This window comes from Siphateles boraxobius, unplaced genomic scaffold (genome assembly GCF_051911475.1).
Source record: "Siphateles boraxobius isolate OS27281-9 unplaced genomic scaffold, OSU_SipBor_1 63, whole genome shotgun sequence".
Lineage (NCBI taxonomy): Eukaryota > Metazoa > Chordata > Actinopteri > Cypriniformes > Leuciscidae > Siphateles > Siphateles boraxobius.
In genome coordinates, this window is record NW_027509190.1 from 688,517 (window position 1) to 696,231 (window position 7,715).

Here is a 7,715-nt window from a genome sequence, read left to right on the forward strand (position 1 = left end):
TAGGCTGTACTTTTAAATGTAAAATATGTGGAAAGTCTGGATTTAAAGCACTGGATGTTAATTCATCATAATTATTCTAGTTAATTTGAAAGACATACAAAGGAGTAGTATTTACCGTCTCTTCTTCATCAACATCCTGACCAGCATCCTCTGGCTCTGAGGGGAGAGTTGAAACAGATGTTTCAGAGGGAACAGGTGTGACAGCAGTCCCTGAGGGTCCAGGTGATGAAGGAGACTGTGTGAGGACAAGTTTGGGGTCAGGGATCAGTGAAGGGGATGTGGAGCCCAGTACAGGTGTGGCACTGCTGGTGACCAGGGTGGAAGAACCCAGTGTCAGTGTGGAAGAGGGTGGTGACAGAACAGCCTCCGGATCTGCTATTGTGTGATCCTCGCTGATGTCACAGAAGCCCTCATCTCGCTCCTCCACACTGAGGTCCTCAATGAGCTCTGCTGTCTGCTCAGAGTCAGGATTCATGTCCTGCAGTGCCTGACCAGTCTGCTGGAACAGATACTGCACTCCAATGAGCTCACCTGAAATAAAAACAATAAACAAACGGAAATTAAATAGAATGTTGTGTATCATATTTGATACATTAGGCTTTTGTAGTAGCTCATATAGTGTGAGAATATAGAGCTCATCGTCAAGGAGAAAAAAAAAATAGTTTTATTTAGAGGCCCAACACGTTTAATTATGTGGGCAAAACATGAAATGAAATGCAATACAATGATGATTGAGAGAAAAGTCTGATGATCATTTTGATATTTACATGTAACATGATTTTCTAATCAAGTGAACCTAAGCGGCTTCAGTCTAGTAACTAGTCATTAAATATTAGTAACAATATAAAAGTTATTCTTACAATTACTTTATAAAATCAGTAAAGGTTTCACAATGAAAAGAAACGTGAAGCACGAGCTGAAGGTGGACACTTTTACAATTATACTAAAAGACTATAATCAATCAGACGACAGAGGGCATGTTTCCTAAAAAGTTTTGATCATGTTGATCATTTAGAGTCCTTTAGAAACTTGCATATCAATTATGATACAATCGACTCTATAGGGTTAAATCTGACATATAGACGGAGGTTACACAGAAATTGCAAGTTGATAAAATAAAAAATATATAAAATAATTATCACCGGTGTAACATGCAGGGGGACAAAACGTGGGGACCACTTTCCTGCCAAACAGCTTTTCATAATTGCCGTTTACACAGTGAACAAGTTATCCTGTGTAGCTGCGCAAAGCTGATGGCTCCGATGACAGGGAAGCAGCCTCCCGGTCCTGGTTCCACCGGTGTAGACCCTCAAGCAGATAAATCTGAAAGTTCAGACTGTTTGCACTGGTCCCTGTAAATAGACACAACAGTGTTTAGGAGGTGTTAAAGGAACACACAAAAACACTTAATGCTCTTTCTTTACACATGCACAGTGTGTGTGACAAAGACAATACCTGGGATGAAACGGTTCAGGTGTAAATGAAAGGACTCGAGAGAAGTGGAGCCTCTGGCACATCTGTAGGTCTTTAGAAGCACACCTCCCTTGTTTAGGCTCCCTGTCTCTGTATAGAGCACAACACCAGGGGGGTCTTGAATGCATTTCACATGCTTCTTCTGGACATTCCAGATGTGCTCCATCCTTTCTCGGTCCAGGAGAGGAACACCCAGGGAGTCTTTGCCCTTGCTGCTCAGGAGCTCTGTAAGCAGCCGCTCAAGGAGAAGGATGGTAGTCTCCTCTCCACAGGTCCTCCTCCGGCAATGGAGTGCCAGCTCATGCCTGGTAAGATGCTTGTTGACATCTTCATCTGTCAGCGCAGGCCAACCCTGGGATATCAACAGCTCTCTCTTTGCTTTGCGAAGCATAGAAACATCAGCCGCATCCCACTCAAAAATGCATGCTGACAGCCGTGACATGAAGATGGGATACAGCTGATGGGCATCAGTTGTACACCCCATGGCAATCCTGCGCATAAAATGCCAGATGTCCAAGCGAATCATGAGATCAGGCCACCCTCCGAATCTGGTTTTCAGCTTGGTCTCACCCACATCAGTGCAGCAGCCACAGTCCACGTACAAAACAGCAGGTGGATCCACACTAGCCTGCTTGTACCTTTTCACCAGACCATCGACCATCATGTCCAGTCCTGCTCCTTCCTGTGCTGTCAGCACACTCATGAGCACCTGACCAAACTCATTGCCAACAGAGGTAAGCCAGAGTCCCGTTCCCCTTGCCGTCCCAGCCAGCTTCTTAGTGATCTGCAGTAGATGACAGGAAGCATGCAATGCAATGAAACATCACACCATGTAGAATATGATACTCATGCTCTTATAATGATATAACAGTAAACATCATAAATTAACAAAAATCCCCTGCTAACCTTTTTAGTGGAATCCATCTTCAAGACTGAACCATACGTAGATGTTATCCTTGCATGGATTTCATCCAGCCTTGTCAGGATGTCTTGGCTGTACACGGTGAGCAGCCACTTGCAGCTTGGGACCACTGTAGGCTCTGGGGGTTCCTGGAATTGTTTTGCAACACCCCGGGTCGTTTGAGGAAGTCCACACATTGGGTGGTGTACCGGGCCATAAGCTGGAGCCACTCCTCACTGTGGTTCTCACGCAGCTGTTTGATGACACGGGACTGTTGCCTAGGCCACGCTCACGCAGGAGCCGAATGACTCTCATATCACAGGCATACCTTAGGAAAAGCAAAATCCACACATTCATATATTTTACATAATTGATTTGTAAAGTATTTGCAAACATATGTGATGATGGGCTATCAACTGGATGTGGAATTAAAGTGCCCTTACTTCCGCGTGAGGATGACCCGAAATTCAGAGCGATGGCCCAGATCCAGCTGTTGCAGGACAGTCTGACTCCAGGACACATGCGAGGCTTTACACTTCGTACAGATGAGGGTTTCTGTGACCATGTTGTAGCAACAGATTATGACAAAAAAATCTGTCTGGAGCTGGAGCCTGGTTGTAAATAAGTGCTGGCTGTGGTGGGTAATACCAGAGCTGTAGGTTGTCTCGAAGCTCTTGTTTTCCCTTGGGCCCCATTTTAAAAAGCCTGCTGGCAATCCACCTGTGATCCTCTGGTGGCAAAGTGTCCGACCACAAACGATGCAGTCGAACTGCAGATGCATCTTGCAGTAATGCCCCCGAAGGAGTAGTCTGTGAAGGAAAAAGACAAAACATTTAGTCTAGCAGGTCATTTATTTAATTACCGCTTTATCTATCCAAGACTACCCTCATATAAAATAGAAAATATTGGATGTCAAATACGTACTTAAGGTTATAGAATAAAATGTATACATTTGTTCCAATAGTTTTCAGAATTGTGTCAGCTGCTAGCACTAATTTGTGTGACTCTACTGAGTTGTGACAGTTAATATGCAAATTCAATTATTTTGGACCAATACAATTTGAAATTACTTACCGAGACAACATGCAATGAAATATAATATATGTTGCATATGTAACAAGAGAAAGAAACAGTCATAACTGTCCAATAATTTTAACTAATCCTAGATGGAATTATACAATACTGTTTAAAGGTCTATGTTCAGTAAGATTCTTTTTGTTTTTGAAATATGATTAAAATACAGTCAAAAACAGTAATAGTGGGAAATAATATTGCAATTTAGGATTGTAATTATTTGAATCTGTTTTCAAAAGTATTTACAGTTTTTTTCAATCGCTAACAAGCGCTTACCCATACTTCAGATACTTTTTCCTAAACTCTTAACACAGACTCACACCAACAAAACACAATTGGCCAAATGGATAATTTTCTTCTCAAGAACACATTTTGTTACAGATTTTTATGATTGTTTACACACTAAAATAAAAATTTCCACGCAATTTGCAAAATTCTACTCCAATGAGCAAAACCCCTCCACAGATTTGCACAACATTACACACAATGTCTGCTTTACCCTTTTAGCAAAACATTACACACAGTGATTTGTAAAACTCTACACACATTTTCACACCTTAGACACAGATAAGGATTGTGAGGTTACTTCCTTGTCATTACAAAGCCCCGGATTGCCATTGACCACACTAATGAATGAATTGGATATGCACATCCATCAGGCGTGGAAGCACACATGTGCTAATTTGAAAACGCATCACTCAGGAGTGCTATAAAAGGCAGCAGGTGAGTTCACCTGTCTTCAACAAAAATGGAAGGAGCTAGAAGAAGAAGAAGAGTGAGAATAAGAGGGGGGGCTCAAAGAGGAGATGAAGGAGGTAGAGGAAGAGGAGAAGGAGGTAGAGGAAGAGGAGAAGGAGGTAGATGAAGAGGAGAAGGAGGTAGAGGAAGAGGAGAAGGAGGTAGATGAAGAGGAGAAGGAGGTAGAGGAAGAGGAGAAGGAGGTAGAGGAAGAGGTGAAGGAGGTAGATGAAGAGGAGAAGGAGGTAGAGGAAGAGGAGAAGGAGGTAGAGGAAGAGGAGAAGGAGGTAGAGGAAGAGGTGAAGGAGGTAGATGAAGAGGAGAAGGAGGTAGAGGTTTTCAAAATTGCGTGTAAACAATTGAAAAAAACTGTAAATATATACTAACTCTTCATTTCAAAATAGAACACATCTTTCTCTGCACACACTAACTTTACCAAAACACTGGAAATCTGACTCAGAATGAAATTATTCTGTCAAAGAATAACACTTGTTTTCACTTCACAAGGTACATGCAGTCAATCAAAGTACACCAGGTTTCAAAATACTGGCTATTGTATTACAAAAACTTCATAGACTTTTGTGTTTCAGTTTTACAGGTATTTGCATACAAAACATGCAATCCACCATTTTTACACTAAATTTATTGGTTGGGAACTGTATGTCCACATGTACAGTATTCCAGTAAAAAGCAAATCAGTTTTTTTTTTCTCTTTACTGTTTACCAGCCTCTCTTAGTGTAAGACCGTGGTTGATTACATGGTCAATGATAGTGGCACGAATTTCATCACTGACTACTGTTCTTGCAGCCCTTGGAAGTCCTTAGGCCTGCGCTTCTCCCTGGCCCTGCTCCTCTCACTGCACCTCTCATCTCTCACTGCACCTCTCACTGCACATCTCATCTCTCACTGCACCTCTCAATGCACCTCTCATCTCTAACTGCACCTCTCACTGCACATCTCACTGCACCTCTCACTGCACCTCTCGCACATCTCACTGCATCTCTCACTGCACATCTCACTGCACATCTCACTGCACCTCTCATCTCTCACTGCACCTCTCACTGCACATCTCATCTCTCACTGCACCTCTCACTGCACCTCTCATCTCTCACTGCACCTCTCACTGCACCTCTCACTGCACCTCTCACTGCACCTCTCACTGCACATCTCACTGCACATCTCACTGCACCTCTCACTGCACCTCTCACTGCACCTCTCACTGCACATCTCACTGCACATCTCACTGCACCTCTCACTGCATCTCTCACTGGGCCTGCTCTTCTCCCTGGGCCCCTTGCTCTTACTCTTCCTCGTCCAGACATTACAGTGTTTGTCTTTTTGTGTTTCCAAAAACATCACTCCTCAAAGTCCTCCTTTTAATGTATAAGTGTCAATGTAACAGAAAAAAATAACCCCTGCCACTGAGTCTAAGCCAGACTGGAATCAGCTATGGTTGGCCCAATTTACCCAACATAAATCAGGTGTGTGTCAATTATTCAATTGTTTGTTTATTATCAGCTGAGATATATTGTTTTTGAACTGATATTACGGACTATAAAGGAAACATAAACTCCACAGTGAACAACACTGCCTCTCTCCCAGATGAGCTGAACACTTTTTATGCTCGATTTGAGGGAACTAACATCCCCCTCGCGGAGAGAGTTCTCGCGGCTGAAGCTACAGAGGTTAGTACTCTCTCCGTCTCTGTAGCGGATGTAACCCGATCTTTCCGTCGGGTGAACATCCGTAAAGCCGCGGGTCCAGACGGTATTCCGGGCCGCGTCATCAGAAAGTGCGCGAACCAACTAGCTGGTGTTTTTACGGACATTTTCAATTGGTCCCTCTCCTTGTCTGTAGTCCCCACATGCTTCAAAACGTCCATCATCGTACCTGTACCGAAGCAAACCAACATCACCTGCTTAAATGACTGGCGCCCTGTTGCTCTGACCCCCATCATCAGTAAATGCTTTGAGAGACTAGTCAGAGATTACATCTGCTCTGTTCTACCTTCCTCACTAGACCCACTGCAGTTTGCATACCGCAATAACCGCTCCACTGATGATGCTATTGCATCTACAATACACACTGCTCTCTCCCACCTGGAAAAGAGGAACACATATGTGAGAATGCTATTTGTAGACTACAGCTCAGCATTCAATACCATAGTGCCCTCCTTGCTTGATGTGAAACTCCGGGCTCTGGGCTTAAACAGCTTGCTGTGCAGCTGGATCCTGGACTTCCTGTCAAACAGACGCCAGGTGGTTAGAATAGGCAGCAACATCTCCTCATCACTGACCCTCAACACTGGAGCCCCACAGGGCTGTGTTCTCAGCCCACTCTTGTACTCCTTGTACACATATGACTGCGTGGCAACTCACAGCTCTAATTCCATCATCAAGTTTGCTGATGATACTACGGTCGTAGGTCTGATCACCGACAACGATGAAACGGCCTACAGAGAGGAGGTGCTCACTCTGACGCACTGGTGTCAGAGGAACAACCTCTCCCTCAACATCAGCAAAACCAAGGAGCTAGTGGTCGACTTCAGGAAGAACGACAGAGAACACAGCCCCATCACCATCAATGGAGCACCGGTGGAGAGAGTCAGCAGCTTCAAGTTCCTCGGTGTCCACATCACAGAGGAACTCACATGGTCCGTCCACACTGAGGCCGTCGTGAAGAAGGCTCATCAGCGCCTCTTCTTCCTGAGACGGCTGAGGAAGTTTGGAATGAACCGCCACATCCTCACACAGTTCTACACCAGCACCGTCGAGAGCATCCTGACTGGCTGCATCACTGCCTGGTATGGCAATACTACCAGCCGTAACCGCAAAGCCTTGCGAAGGGTGGTGCGCACTGCCAGCCGTATCATCGGAGGTGAGCTTCCCTCCCTCCAGGATATTTATGCCAGGCGGTGTGTGAAGAAAGCTCGGAGGATCATCAGAGACTCTAGCCACCCGAGCCATGGGCTGCTCTCACTGCTACCCTCAGGCCGGCGGTACCGCAGCATCAGGACACACACCAGCCGACTCCATGACAGCTTCTTCCCACAAGCAATTAGATTTCTAAACTCTTGATCCCTCATGATCAATAACCATAAACATTCTAACTGTCAACACAGCACAACATAACCTACTGCATTTACATAATATATATATATATATATATATATATATATATATATATATATATATATATATATTTGCACCTTACGAGTATCTACTATATGTATAATTACCTCTTTTTGTATTTTTGTATACTGTTGTATATGTAAATTGTTGTATATTGTATATTGTTGTATATTGTAAACTGTTGTATATTGTACATTGTATATTATTTATTGTTCTGTTAGTGTATATGGTACTGTGAGTAATTGTGCGCACATTAGATGTGTAATCTATGTAAATCTGATGTTTGCTGTAATTGTTTTCGTCACATCGTGTCATACTGCTATGTTGCTCGGAACTGCACCTAAGAATTTCACCCACTGTTGCACTTGTGTATATGGTTGTGTGACAATAAAAGGAT